The following is a 14,899-nucleotide window of genomic DNA, read 5'->3' on the forward strand; positions in this document are numbered from 1 at the left end:
GTCTTGTGTGATGATCCCGTCTGTACGAAGTTTAGTCATGCTGGCAAGAGCATTATGGTGTTTTTCTAATTTGAAAAAATAGCTAGAGTTTTGTTCTCCCTCTTCAAGCCATTTCCTTTTTGACCACACAAAGGCACCTTTTGCCTTGTAAATATATATATTATCTAATTTTAATTGTAGAATTTGAAATCTGTTCCGGTTATCTTCCGATAAATTATCAGGTGATCTAGACAAAGTAATAATTTCAGAAATTATTTCTGACTCTTCTTTTTTTTTTTTTTACTGTTTCAGCTCCCCTTTTCATTAAAAGGGCCCTCAATTCAAATTTCATAATCTTCCAATTTTTACAAAAAGTATTTTCAACACATGCCTTGTTCTAAAACTCATCTATTTTTGTTTTAATTTCCTTTACCAAAGAATCATTCAGTAGAAGAGAATTATTTAATTTATTTCCAATATGAATTCACTCTTTTAGATGGTTTTCTAGCACAGAAACATATCTCCAGAAAAATTGTTTTATGATCTGTCAAGGGTGTTGGCAACATTTTTGATGTAGAAACATATTCGGATAAAGGATCAGAAATTAGCCAATAATCAGATCTATTTTTACACGAAAATTCCTTAATTGTTGGATTTTTGATTCTTCAGATATCAATTAGGTCTCTTTCATTTATAAAATCCAACATGTAATTACTACTTTCCTGACTTTTACTTGGCCATCTATCTATCATGTCATTGAGTGAATGATTCCAGTCTCCTCCTAATATAATCTTTAGATTAGCAAATTTACTTATTAAAGACTCAATTTTTTCATTTATAACACGTATTAGGTCAATATTCTCCTGTTTGTTATTATAGCTGTAAATGTTACCCAATAAGAGGGTCTGATCATTAAAAAAAAAACAGCAAAATAAAATGTCCGTTTGGATCAGTTTCTGAGGATATAACTTTTCCATTAAATTTATGTTTTAAGATCAGAGTTCCCGCTGAATGATTTGTGCCATGAGACATCCATAAATCTTCACCCCATTGAGATTTCCAGAAGTTAGCGTCCTTAGGTTCAGAATGAGATTCTTGTAAGAAACAAAAGTCAGTATTCAAACTTTTAGCATATAAAAACAGAGCTTTCCTTTTGGTATTGTCTCTTAGTCCTCGAGCATTAAAAGAAATAAAGGATAAAGATGAAATTTTGAAAAGTAAATTAAGTTTTTACCCTGAGAAGAGTGTGGAAGCTTCAGAGAGAGCAGAACTACTCTGTCTAAAAAAGTGCTTCACAAAACAGTTTAGCAGCAACAGCATACTATAAGTCTTCAGAACAATAGGGGAACGAGACCTTGAGGTAGGGCTGGGCGATATGGCAAAAATAGAATATCACGATTTTTCCAATATTTTATCACGATTTCGATTTTATCACGATTTTTTTATCCATGAATAGCATAACTTCAATTGTGTATTAAAGAAGAGAAACATTGAATAAATAAACATTTATTCATATTAGGGATAATCAGCACAGTGCTAACACACTTATATTTTAAACTCACACCAGAGATGATAAAAGCCCTGAGAGAAACAATTACAAAAATCAGTTTCTCTCGTTTTTCAAGTAACTTAATATAAATTAAAATCGTAAACTTATTTAAAGTGCAAACATGTCAATTGCAAACGTATTGTGCAAACATTAACTTGTTCAAAATACTATGTAGCTCCCAGTTGCTCATGTAGTGGATAGTTAAGCTCAAATACGGCTCTGATGTGCGGCTGGACCAGAGATCGCTTGTGGTAGCAAAACGCTGTGCATTCTGAATATTTTCTGCAACAAGTCTCTAAATAAAGTAAAATTTTCCAGTGCAGATTGGAGACAACCCATAGAAGCACTGATTTGATCTCATTTCAGAGAAAAATAGAACAGGTTAGATGCACCTAATAAATAAAATTACTAACAAACTCAGGAATCTTTCTTTACTTCACTGTTCTGGTGCTGAAAATATCACTAATGCGGATCAAAGGAGATACACAGATGAATGCACCTCTTATTATTTGGAAACTACATTTACTGCAGCTGGCAGAGGCAGAGATTGTTTCTATTGATACACGGAGTTTACAGAATCATTTTAAATTGTAATAGGGGAACTGCAGGAGGGAGCGGTAAAATACAGCAAAAACAAGAAACTACGAGTCTGATGAAACCCGCTGGTTTTCCATCAGGCAGTCACGGAACAGCTCCAGCGACCCAGTGACCGAGCTCAGTCCGGTACCGACACCGGCTCGGCAGAGGGTGAACGAGCCGAGGCGGCGTCGTGCTCTGCTTAAGAAGCGGTGTTATTTTCCTGCTTCAGAAGAAGCGTCCAACATGTTTTTACGCTTTCTCCGAGACATGTCACGTCGCTAAGTTGTTAGCGCCGCGCGCTAAGGAAACCCTGCGTTCCTCTTCGGAATGAAAACCTCGTTGTCGCTCAGCCGCGGCGAAGCCATGTTTGTTCACACACAGGGGAAAACAAGCGGGGCAGGCACTAATATATTACTATGACTCACTCTGATTGGTTAAGGGTCAAACAAAGGCGTGTCATTCGCCTGAGGTAAGTTCCCTTTTCATTCAGAGGCAGAAATTCAACAGCAGAGCTGTGAATCGTGATAAAACGGTCTCTCAAAAATGACAGACCGTCAGATGTGTAGATCGTAAAACGGTCTAAAATCGTCATATCGCCCAGCCCTACCTTGAGGTATATCCACAACTGGGCTGGAAGAGATTTCAGTGAATTTCTTTTCTGTTCACGAAAGCACGGGCTCCCACGAAGTAGGCAATTTTCCCTTCCTTACGTGCTTTCTCCACCTGTGGCCATAGTTGGTTGCGCCTCTCTCGGTCCTCGGGAGAGAGATCTTCTTTGAAATGGAGCTTCCTTGTCTTCAGGTAGTCAGATCGCTTTGCCGCCTTCCAGATGATGTCTCGGAAGTGTCTTATAGTAAATTGCAGGATTATGGCGCGATGCAGTGGTGCAGAAGAGGACTCACGTTGTCGGCCGATTCTGTGGATTGAATCGAGTACCTCCGGGAACTTATCTCGGTGGCCAGGATCCATGTTTTGGCAGATTTCAATAAACTTACTGCGTACATTTTCTCCTTCTTCTTCAGGTAGACTGTAAAGTCTGTTGCCAATACTTGGTTTGGTCTTGATGCCAGTACATGTCCCATAGGTGCCCGACTCTGAGGACAAGGGGCTTTTTGCTAAGGTGCAGCGTTCACACTGGTGGCACCATTCCTTAATATTTTTCAGCATCACCACCTTCAGGCCGCTGTTTACCTCTGGGCAAGGCCGGATTAACCATATGGGCAACTGGGCAATTGCCCAGGGGTCCACGAACTCTAAAGGGCCCAGGCCCATTGCAGCAAGGGCACGAGCAAAATACTGTATCTGTAGGATGCCCATACATCCTCTTTTCCCCGGACATGTCTTGTTCTTGATGCCAGTACATGTCCCATAGGTGCCCAACTCTGAGGACGAGGGGCTTTTTGCTAAGGTGCAGCGTTCACACTGGTGGCACCATTCCTTAATATCTTTAATATGGACTCTTTTTCGCAGAGAGCGGCAGAGCGATGATCGTTGCTGCGTCCAGGCTGCTGCGTCCAGCGCACGGTCCATTCTCAAAGGGCGCAACCAAAAAACTATAATTAACACACGATCATTCATGTCTGCTTATATTCACTACTTTCTGTCTTATTTGTGCCTGAAGCGCTCTGCTACTGCGGAGCTCATCACCTGTGCTGCTGTGATTTCACCTCACTGACGCAGCATCGAAACGTGCACTCCGCTTTGCGGTCAGGAGATCCCTTTGATCTGCTCAAAAGTAACTGATGAGGTGAAAAAGTAAGAATCCAGGCAGCAGTTTTTCTAGAGACTTTAGAGGAGATGCAGGAAGATGAGAGACAGACAGGACAGGAAATAAAAACAAGAAAACAAAACAAAGTGTTGAAAAGTAAAATGTAGGTAGATTTATCTCCACTACATGTTTTTACCTGTATAAAACAACACAAGTTATACACATGTAATATTTATACATCTGATACAATTCAGATCACCTTCAAAACTCAGTCACACACCCAGGGCCGTTTCAAGGCATTCTGGGGGCCAAGGCAAAACAGAACACCTCCCACCCAACACCCTGTCTGTGTGTGCTGGGTGCACGGCTGCTTCTGCATTTTTCTGGAAACTGGAAACTGAAATACATTTAAATGGATCTCGTCAGCTGGTCTCTCAATGTGATTGATAACATTTTTTCAACGATGAGAACGGGAGAAGGAGCTCCCGGATGTCCTGCCGGTACAGACCCAGTTGGACACATCATGAACTCCTGGAAACAGTGGAACTTGATTTGTTTATCTCAGCTGTCTGTGGAGGACTCTGAAGATGTGTGGATATTTGTGGTGTTGGTGTCAGGTTTCCTGCTCATTGGCCTAGGAGGCTACCTGGCTTACCGGAAAATTAAAGAGCTGTTGAGGAATATTGGCCTGATCCCGGAGCACCGCGCTGTGAATTCACAGACTCAAATAATTGTCAAGATGAATCGTAAGCTTGGGACTTTGGTGGAGATTCATTCTTTGGCACAAAAGATGGATGCCATCAAGGAGAGAGTGGACGAATCAGCACGGATTGGGATAGATTAACGTCCATTATTGGGATTTTGAGAGGTTGAGGACCAACAAACTGTAAGACAAAGAGGAAATTGTCTCTGTCTGGCCCCAAAACAATTTCTAATCGGAATCTGGCATCCTTGAGCCTGCGAGGCTCCAACTAAAACTCCCCCCTCAGAAGATATGTGGAATGTGCCTTCGCTATAGCAACTCAACTCTGCCTCCTTTCCCAGCCTGGGCGGGACAGCGGGAAGGCCGCCGAAGCGTCCAGAGTCACTGCAGCCCTCCAACCCTCAATGTTCCCCCCCCCCCATCCATACTGAGGTGACATGCGCTGCTTCATCGTGGCTGCAGGAACTGAAGTTGGGATAGTCCCAACCCACCACCCCTCCTAGTGGACACTTATGTTGTGTTGTCTGAAGTCTGTTGCATATCTCTGTCTGAGGTGTTTTTTTTTTTTGCAGAGCAAAGCTGCTCTCCTGGAGGGAGAGTAACTTTGAAGTGTCTTTTTTCCCTCCACCTGAACCAATCCTCATGTAACCCTCTTATCTCTATTATGGTAGCGCGACTCAGGGTTGCGAATGACCACAGTCACCAATTCTTGTTATGTGTCTTGCCCATGTATGTCTGATCTCTGAATTGTGTGCACTGAAACTCTAATTTCCCTCTGGGATTAATAAAGTATCTTTGATTGATTGATTGATTGATTGATTGATTGACCCCATAACTGGGCTCCCCAGAAGCCTCTGTGTAATTCATACCCTGTCCAGGAGTATTAGTTATACAGTGTTTGTAAAAAAAAAACCTCGGGCATTACTGACATTTTCTAATATTATCAGATGGAAAACTAACTTATCAGACATGCTGTCTCATTTGCTTCTTTTCTAAACTTGCAAAATGTAACAAAACCGTTTGAAAGCCACTATTTGTGGATTCTCTGAAAGTTTCCATGGAGTGTGTGACAACTTATTTTTTCATTGATCCTATCGTCTAATCTCACAGCTGAAACAAGCATCCTTAATAATCTGTGCACAGGAAGCTTACCGAGGCTGTAGTAAAACAAAAGGTATAAATATTTTTTATTATTAAACCTTGTTGCAGCACTAAAGGAGAAAAATGAGATTTTGCAATAAATATGCAAAATATTTATATATGAATTGTTTTAGAGCCCTTTTATTGGCAGAATCTGATCTTAATTTTAGTTCTTACAAAAAAAAAATGGGTCCCAACGTGGTTTGTGTGGCGTTGCCATAGTGCGACGTCATAGGCACAGATCCCCTGTCCTCTTTTTTGGAAATGGAAATATGATCACCCTATACAGTCTGACCAGTCTGGCTTTTAGTTCCTCAAAACCCTGTTCACATGCTTGAGACCAATAATTACCCACTTGCTTTTGACGTTGCTGGCCTCGTAACTGCTGTAGCTGGGCTACAAGTTGGTGAAGTGGAGCTGCCAATTTTGCAAACCCAGCAAATGCATGTAAACGACTTAGAAGTACAACAAAAAGCCCTCCTGGATGAGAATATGATGCTGAAGGAGAAAATAAAGGAGCAGGAAAGGTACAGGATGAGATGGAGTTTGAAGATGAAAGGCCTTTCAGAAAAAAGTGATGAAAACGTCACAGTGGACACCATCCAACTCTTCAAATGCATTGCCCCCGATTTACGAGAGCTGGAGGAGGATGTAGATGTTGTGCACAGTGTGGGGAAGAAGGTGGATAACAGAAGCAGACCCATTGTGGCAACGTTTGTTCAGAGATTGACGAAGGAAGAGATATGGTGCAAAAGCAAGAACTCGTCAGTGTGCAGGGAAAGGGGCATTCACTTCACGGAGGTGATGTCGCTGGAGGACAGAGAAGCAAGAAATAAGTTGTGGCCACAGATAGAGAAGGCTTGAGCTGAAGGGAAATGAGCCAATTACCGTGGGCCTCATGGTTACATTGAAGGTAAAATGATTGGCTAGCAGTGATCAGGTTTGGATGCGTTAAGGGAAAAAAACAATAATAATGAAAAAGGAAAAATTTATCTGATCCATCGCGATAAAAGTAGCTATTGCTTTTTTAATGCTCCTCGCCTTCTCTGAGTTCTTCGGTAGTTTGGAGACAGTCTCCAGGATGGAGAAAGAGGTCAAATAGGTAGTGCCACTCACTAAACAGTCCGGGCGGCGTGCGCGTTAAGTAAGTAAGTAAGTAAAAGTTTATTTATATAGCGCCTTTCACAGATATAAATCACAAAGCGCTGTACAACATGATAAAGATCAGGGCAAATACCTCTAACCAATAAAAACATCAGAAAAACAATAGCAGTGATAAAGTAGAAAATAAAATCATGAGTATAAACAAAGTGAAGGTGTGAACCCAAACAAAGCCATCTTTTTGAAACATTTAGGGAGGGAACGCCTGGATGAAAAGGTGAGTTTTTAGATGAGGCTCCGGTTACGTGTTGTTGTTTTTTTTTAGTACCGGCTTCACAACAAAACTTTGATGTTATGTTTTTTTAAGCATCGACGTTCATTAATCGATGCTGAAACAACATGTTAAGCTTTTAGATGCATCACCACATTGATTAATTGCACCCACCCCTAGCAAGAAACTCATTTTTCTGATGTGGATGTAAAGTTTTGGACAAACATGTGGGGGGATAAAATGTTGTTTAGTCATGGAAGCACTAAGTCAGCAGGGGTAGCTATTTGTTTTTACAAGTTTCGGGGGAGGTTACTTACAGAAAGGATGAAGAGGGGCACTGGTTAATGGCAGTCTTGTTGATTGATTGAATCATTGAAGTCAAAGAATAGAAATAATGAAAGTAAGGGCTATTGGAAATTCAATGCTAATCTGCTAAATGATAAAGAATACTGTGGGAAAATAAAAGGAATCATATCAGCAATAGTGAAGGATGATAAAATGGAGAGCTTCTGCAGCAAATGGGAATATGTAAAGTTTAAGATTAGAGAATATTCGATTGTAAAAAGTAAAGAATTGAACAAAGAAAGAACAAAGCAGGAATGTGAGCTTCTATAGGAGATTGGTAGGTGCTGCAACAAAATAGAAATGACTAGTGTGGATAAGGAAAACTTACTATATCTACAAGCCAAATTGGATGATTTTTATAAGAAGAGAGCCCAAGGAGCTTTTGTATGTTCAAGAGCAAAATGGATGGAGGAGGGAGAGAAGTTTGTAGGATTTCCTTTTTCCACCTTCGGAATATTGCTAATATTAGACGCATCCTTTCCAGGAGTGATGCTGAAAAACTAGTTCATGCATTTATTACATCAAGACTGGATTACTGTAATTCATTACTCTCAGGAAGTCCACAGAATGTAGTTAAAAGTCTTCAGCTTGTCCAAAATGCTGCAGCTAGAAATCTGATGAGAATTAAAAAGAGAGATCATATCTCTCCTGTCTTGGCTTCCCTACATTGGCTACCTGTTAAATTCAGAATCGATTTTAAGATCCTTCTTCTCACATATAAAGCTCTTAATAATCAAGCTCCATCATACATCAGTGATCTGATTGTTCCATATGTTCCTAACTGAGCACTTTGCTCTCAGACTGCAGGTTTACTGGTGGTTCCCAGAATATCTAAAATTAGGATGGGAGGCAGATCTTTTAGTTATCAGGCTCCTCTCCTGTGGAACCAGCTCCCAGCTTTAGTCCATGAGGCAGACACCTTGTCTACTTTTAAGACTAGGCTTAAAACATTTTTATTTGATAGGGCCTATGGTTAAAATATGATGTTAGCCTAAATCTGGACAAGTGGGGGAGTACAGGGAGGTGGAGTGTACAGTCGGTAAAGACGGCTCTCCCTTGCCCTGCCTCCAACATGCCTATATCTAAATAGGATAGATTATCCAGAGTTATCTCTGTAGTTATGCTGCTATAGGCTTAGACTGCTGGAGGATACACTGACCACTTTTCAAACTCTACTGCTTTCTTCTACAGTCTGCTCTTTAACTGTATTATTTTCTGCAATTTCAGCTGTTAACTTTATTTTCTCTGTAAGTTTTTTTTCCCCAGAAGAAGCTACAATGATGTTCTGCTGAGCTGCGGTGGCCCCATGGAGGGGGCCATCGACTAGCACACTGCTATATAGATGGCAGACAGTTGGTGTCGTAAACCACCACCTCTGTTCAAAGATGGTTGCTCACAGTGGACATAAATGGCTTCCTTTACTCCTCTTTCAAGCCATCTGTCCTCTCTATCCAAAATGTGAATGTTGGCATCCTCGAAAGAAGACCAGACACCAGCGAGGGAGGATAAGAAAGACAGACGCAACAACCTTGTCATCCCCTATGTAGCCGGTGTATCAGAGAAACTCAGGAGGGTTTTCTCCAAACACAACATACCAGTGTACTTCAGGCCCAACAACACACTCAGACAGAAACTGGTTCACCCGAAAGACAAAACTCCTAAACACAAACTGAACAATGTGGTGTATGCTGTACAGTGCAGCGAGGAATGCCCAGACCTCTACATCGGAGAAACCAAACAGCCACTTCACAAGTGCATGGCACAACATAGAAGAGCCACCCCCACGGGACAGGACTCAGCAGTTCATTTGCATCTAAAGGACAAAGGTCACTCTTTCGAGGATGCCAACGTTCACATTTTGGACAGAGAGGACAGATGGTTTGAAAGAGGAGTAAAGGAAGCCATTTATGTCCACTGTGAGCAACCATCTTTGAACAGAGGCGGTGGTTTACGACACCAACTGTCTGCCATCTATAATCCAGTTTTGAGATCCCTTCCCAGATGCCTCAACGCCCACACATATCCTGGGCCATCTGACCTCAGGAATTCACATGATAGGTTTCACAATGAGCTCACCCGAAACTCTGGCTGAATAGGACCCACACCCACCCTCGCACCTTGGCTCATGTGTTTATGTAGAAGATCATCAGGGGGTCTTTTGTTCCCTCTTCGGGGGGAAACTCCCACTGGGTTTAAATCTGGGACCCTCCACCATTTGACCTTAGAACTGAAGAAGCCTCTCGGGTGAGAGGTGAAACGTCTTCAAGCAACTCAAAGAAGCCCAGACGCTTTTCTTTCAAAGCTCATTAGACTCACCAAATAGAATATTTACTAAGACATCACAATATAACTATAGACACATTACTTATCTCTCTCTCTCTGTGTGTGTGTGTGTGTGTGTGTGTGTGTGTGTGTGTGTGTGTGTGTGTGTGTGTGTGTGTGTGTGTGTGTGTGTGTGTGTGTGTGTGTGTGTGTGTGTGTGTGTGTGTGTGTGTGTGTGTGTGTGTGTGTGTGTGTGTGTGTGTGTGTGTGTGTGTGTGTGTGTGTGTGTGTGTGTGTGTGTGTGTGTGTGTGTGTGTGTGTGTGTGTGTGTGTGTGTGTGTGTGTGTGTGTGTGTGTGTGTGTGTGTGTGCGTGTGCTCTGTCTTCTCGATCCCCAGTGAGTCGTGGAGGATGGCTGCTTATACTGAGCCGGGATTCTCTGGAGGTTTCTTCCTGTTAAAAGGGAGTTTTCCTCTCCACTGTCGCTTTATGCTTGCTTAGTATGGGGATTGCTGTATAGTCACTGACACTAGTCAGTGACTTGATGCAATTTGCTGGGTTCCTTATATAGGAAACATTATTTCTGATTGGCTTAATGAACTGACCTGAATTGGAATGTTTATTATGTGAAGTGCCTTGAGACGACTCTTGTCGTGATTTGGCGCTGTATAAATAAACTTGAATTGAATTGAAAAACACAACATATTTTAGCAAAATGGAGAAAAGAAGACAGGAAAATAAAGCCATCTCAAGCTTGCTGATCAATGGTGTAGAATGCAAGGATAATAAAACGATCGAGAGAGAAGTATTTAAATTTTATAGTGAGCTTTATTCCTCAGCCTTTTCTATGAGGGACGCAACTACAGGTGGTTGTGTAAGGTGAGAGTAGCATGCAGACACGGCCAAAGAGACGCTGCCCCCTTCTGGAATTGAAATGAAGCTGCCTGAGCAGAAACTAGATGCGAGTGGTCATGTCTGTGTTTCTTGGGTCATTGAAGTAATTGTGGCTCAAGGCAAATGGAAAAGTCAGTCGTCCCGCTGTATGTTTGTGCCTAATTTATGAGATGTTTAATAATTAATCTCTTTTACAGGTAAAATATCTAATGTGTGGGCCTTTTTTAGGTAAGTAACCATTCATTTAATAACATTTTCTGTGTTTTGCAGGTAAAACATCCCCGGACACCACTTTCTTACTGGAAGACATGCTGGTGGAAATGAGGAGGTCTTCGAAGTATTCCGCCCACTGATCCACAACGTTCGGAGTTGAGGCACCAGATGGCGGACCAGAATCTCCTCAGAGCCATAACAGAAGTCTTGCTCCATGGTCTCATCAAACTCCTTCCATGCCCGGGATTTTGCCTTGCTTGGACTTGGATCTTGTTCTTATTTGTCTTCTTCCTTTTGTATGTGTATGTGCTGCTGTAGCAACTGGGATTAATAAAGTCTATTATTATTATTATTATTATTATATCCTCTTTTATACAGAATGAAAAAATATGGCATAAACCCATGGGGAACTATCTCTACTTTGTTGAACCACAAAGCCCATCCTCCTACCTAGTTGACTCCTCCCCTTTGAACACACCCAGACCCCCCCCCCCCCCCCATCATATTTATTTAATTGAAGTTGTTTGTAGAAACAAAAAGAAAAAGAACTTTTTCCAATTTTTCTAGTTCTGGACTTCCTTAGATCAACCACCTTCGTAACACATGTGGCTCAGTAATTCAATGCAAAATACTGTGGAACTTTGCAATGATGAATACATTTTATTAAAGTAAAACTTTATTTAAATCCCAGCTGCATTATTAATGGTCCTTTGGATGGTCCATTATGTTTTTGTTTTTCTTCCTTCTTAATATTTGTGAAATTCTGGCAACTGAGAAACTTGCACTACACGGATAAATTCTGCTAAAACAGATAATTTGAAATACCGGTACCTGATCTGTGGTGTCTATTCCTCATTCTGATTAAACCTTACGGTAACAATGGAAGTGTCTCAGAAGCTTCTGACCTGAGTTTTCCAATTAAATTCAGCTAAAAACTACAAATATCATCTGACTTTTTGTATTGCACTAAACAGCACCGCCTCCTCTGTATTGTGACTGTGAATATGTGTGTGTGTCATAGCAACATATTCTTGCCAGTACACACCCCTGGGAGAAGCTTTATTAAATATGTTTAAACATATTGTTTCTGATCAAAATTTGTCCAATTTAAACATTGGTTTGTATTTTTTTGACTTGAAAACAAAACAGTTTGCAACCTCAGAACAGAGGGACATCAGGGCAACCATGAGTCCTCACAGAGTTCAAACTTGAGGTTTTTCTCCCCAGAAGATGAAGGTCCTGGAGGAACTTTGAGGAACTTTTTGAGGTTTTTTGGCGCCTCGGTCTCGTCAAAACACTTTCTGCTGTTCATCTGAGGGAAGGATGGGACACAGCTTGTCCATAAAACCATATTTATGTAATAATTTATACTTTTACACATAAATAACTGATGACTGACCTTGAGTTCCATCCGGATTCTTGTCCAACACTGATGGCGGTGACACCGTTTCATCCAACAGCTTGATTTCTGGTGCGGTTTGAATCCAGGAGTCATAATGTTGAGACTCTGATTTTGACTTTGAGTGTAAGATGATGCCGTTAGACTCACAGTCTCGTTGGGTTTAGCTGATCCTGTGAAGAAGAATTTCCTTCAAAGTCATCCGAGATTAATTCAGGGAGAGAACACTCCTTGGGATTCATTATGGAGATGCTAGAACAGTTGGACAAAAGGTGTTACCTCAAACCACTTCTCAGCATGTGGTGAACTCCTAACATAAAGTTATAGTCTGATGGGAGGTTTTCTGTTCCTATCTGTGATTTCAGGGGACATTTTAAAAGGATGCACACATGTGAAGGAATAGTTTTGCCTGAAAACCTGAAGGAAACCTCTCTCCGATTTAGGAGGGCGCTTTTAAATACCAGAAGAAAAACTAAAAAGACTAGAACAAGGAGATTGAAATTAAAAGGACTTTGTAACACAGGACCAAGTTTGATTTGGTTCTTCAATTCATTTTTAACATTTTTAAGATTTGAACATATTTATTTCACTAGACAGGTGAGAAAACTGCTCTCAGTGAAAAACGCACATTCTAATTTAATAAATGAAATGTCATGGACTTACCTTTCTCGTTTGAGCTGGTACAGTTAATGCTGCAAAAACAGATTCCACCTTCATGTCACTTTGAACGTAAACATCATTAGTGTTTAATTTTGAATATAAACTATTGGATTTCATACTTCTGAAAGAACTGGATTTGTAAAATGTGCATCAAACAGAATTTGTTTAATTAGTTGTTTAAGATGCCCGCTGCATGCCTCAAGAACCGCTGCACCTGCTCATTAGCATAAAATATGCGCAGGTGGGCTCAGAGTGGGCGGGGTCAAGCAGAAGAGGAAGGCCTGGTCTGCCTTTAAGCGTCTCAGCTAGAAAAACATCATTCACAAATGTTCTCGTGTGTACATCAAAGACATTTTATTTCAGTTTTCTTTAAAATTCCCCTGAATTGGTTTTTAACAAAGGACAGCGCCACCCTGTGTCAACAGGAAGCATCTCACACATTTGAGTTTTGGATTTGCTTCTTTGTAACTTTTGCAGGGTGAAACAGTTCGTTTAATATTATATTTAGTAGTTTGTTGTTTTATTTTGAATGTGGCAGAGAGCCAAACTACCATTTGAGTTAGTTTGCAGGTCAAGATTTTACAAGTAAGTAAATTTTATTTATATAGCACTTACCACAGTCAGAAAATCACAAAGTGCTTCACATAGATCAAAACAAAATAAACATAAAGTCATAAAATCATAATGATCTCAAAAACAGAAATAAATTCAAACCAGAAAAATAAAGTAAACAAATTCTAAAATACCATAAAACAAATGAAAGATGATTACAAACTTTAATTAAAAATAAGAAAATAAAAGATTTAGGTAAAAGCAGCTTTAAATAAAAGGGTCTTTAGCTATTTTTTAAAGGAGTCCAGAGACTGTCAATGCTGCATAAGGATAAAGGAAGATCATTCCAAAGTCTGGATGCAACAGTCTGGAAGGAGCGATCACCTCCACTTTTATATCTGATGTTTGGAACTTCTAGAAGGTTCTGGTGTGTGGACCTGAGGGCTCGGGTTGGAGCATAAAGCGCTAACAATTCAGTAATAAAGGGAGGAGCTTGACCATATAGAGCATTGAACGTTATAGGCAGGATTCTAAAATGAACTCTAAAGTTAACGGGTAACCACTGCAGAGACATTAGACTAGGAGTGATGTGTGCTCTTCTGGTTTCTCCAGATAAATGACCAAGTTGTTGACTAATCAGAGGATCCATGCTCAGGGGCAATAATCAGACATTCAGACTTTTCAAGTTTAACTGGAAGAAGTTATCTTCTAGCCAGCTGGTGATAGCTGAAAGACACTCTAGTAATTCAGACAGTTTATAGAACTGAGAATCCTTAAAGGTGCAGTACAGCTGAATGTCACCTGCATAGAGGTGATAAAAGACATTATGAAAAGAATCAAATATTTGTTCAAGAGGGTGTATGTACAGGTAGAAACAACAGTAGACCCAAAACAGAGCCTTGGGGTACCCCACAAAGCCGATCGGTAGAATCTGACATGATTTGGTTTATACAGACAAACCAAAGTCAGATATTTTATTTGTTATTTCTGACAAAGGCAGGTAAATCAGATAAGTACAATACATCTCTGACAATAAAGCCTAATGTTGATTAAGTAAAATGTCATTTCCAACACTAGATCGTTTCAGCACAGCCTTGACGACAAATAGAGGTTTGGGGGAGTTGTTTTATCTCTTTATTTGTCCTTTTTCCAAATAAAACCTCAATAACTCCATAGTTATGCTGCCTGTCATCAGAGGAGGTTCTATAGACTAACATGGGGGCAGCTGCTCTGCCAGAGAGAACTATTTCTAAGAAAACATTACAAATGTTCCCTCTTGTTACAGTAATATATTAACATATATTCACTCTGTTGTTTCAGAACTGTTTTTAATCAGTTTTAAAATACAAATATTTTTGAACAAATTCCTTGATTACTTTGTTATCATCTCAGATAAATCTTGAAAATGTAAGTACATTCACATGTTTGGTTCCACATCTGGCATTAGGCTAAATTATCACAAAAATCAGTACTTATTAATGCTTGGGCTCTACTTGAGCGGGGTCCAAGCCTGCTGCAGGATGATGGCCCACCCTCCAAGAGTAA

The 14,899-nt window shown here is 40.5% G+C and overlaps 1 long non-coding RNA gene across 1 annotated transcript; it reads right to left on the minus strand.

Annotated features, from left to right (window-relative positions):
• Positions 1 to 11,835: 11,835 nt before the first annotated feature.
• LOC139071802 (uncharacterized) lies at positions 11,836 to 12,979 on the minus strand. The gene is made up of 3 exons (XR_011521620.1): positions 12,806 to 12,979; positions 12,143 to 12,315; positions 11,836 to 12,055 (listed from the first exon to the last, which is right to left on the minus strand). It is a non-coding gene; the product is annotated as an uncharacterized lncRNA (long non-coding RNA).
• Between the last annotated feature and the right edge of the window lie 1,920 nt (positions 12,980 to 14,899).

The sequence above is a fragment of the Nothobranchius furzeri genome, chromosome 9, assembly GCF_043380555.1.
Source record: "Nothobranchius furzeri strain GRZ-AD chromosome 9, NfurGRZ-RIMD1, whole genome shotgun sequence".
NCBI classification, from domain to species: Eukaryota; Metazoa; Chordata; class Actinopteri; order Cyprinodontiformes; family Nothobranchiidae; genus Nothobranchius; species Nothobranchius furzeri.